Here is a 978-nt window from a genome sequence, read left to right as displayed (position 1 = left end):
AACAGAATCCCGATCCACAGAAGAGTGTCTCTTTTCCCAGGGTGTCCATAAATATATTGGAAGCAGGCCACACCTCTAGGGATACTCCCTTTCAATGGATTGGCTGCTCAAAACATATACATCCAATCTCATCATGGGAATAACCCACATCATAACTGCTTAAATCACTCAGAATTGTGGTCCAGCCAAGTTGACACACAACTCCAACTATCACAGTTGTAGAACAAGATTTTTTTGTATTTTATTGTGCCCACTGAGTCTGGTGTCCCTCAATACTATGGTCCTGAGTTAGCTGATCTGTTGGATCTCTCTCCCACAGTGTCTGGCTATCTACGAGGAATTGCTCTATGTCTGTCTTCTGTTGCTTCTGTCATGATTGCAGGTATTTTGTATCACTGGTATCTGTACAAGACTAGCCTCAGCTGAATCTATCTTTGGTCTAGAGTATAATCCTGTTCACTGACCTCCATCTGATCTTCTCAGTTGTCTTTGTGTTTATCTGTAGCCTGGTGTTTGGTGTTAACGGTAATGCAGTACTGTGGATATATTGGTACTAGCCTCTGTCTTCTCTATCTTATGTGCACAATTCAGTGTCCTCCCTTTCCCTAATGTTATTGTTGTGGTTATGTTTTTGTGTCAACTTGGCTGGGCCTGGTTGAGTGGCTGGGCAGCTGGTGGTAGCTATTCGACAGGCAATCAAATCCATGGTGGGCTCTACCACAAGCAGCTGAGTAGCTGCTTTGGGTATGTGGTCTGCTTCCCATATATAGGAAGCAGATTTGGGAATGGTCTCTAGCCTATGGCATGCTTGGACCCTGCATGTAGCCGTATCGTTATTCAGCAGCCTGCTATGTTCTACCGACCTTGGGTTACAATGGACTTGAGTTAATGGCCTGCCATATGCTTTGGTAACATCAGGACTGTGCCTTTTTACTTGTCAACCTTGGGCTTGGCAGCTTCAGCAACCAGCAGCTATCT

The sequence above is a fragment of the Orycteropus afer genome, unplaced genomic scaffold (assembly GCF_000298275.1).
Source record: "Orycteropus afer afer isolate SDZICR_OR568_19922 unplaced genomic scaffold, OryAfe1.0 scaffold00327, whole genome shotgun sequence".
NCBI lineage: Eukaryota > Metazoa > Chordata > Mammalia > Tubulidentata > Orycteropodidae > Orycteropus > Orycteropus afer.
The sequence above is the reverse complement of the archived record's forward strand: the minus strand, read 5'-3'. Positions refer to the sequence as shown.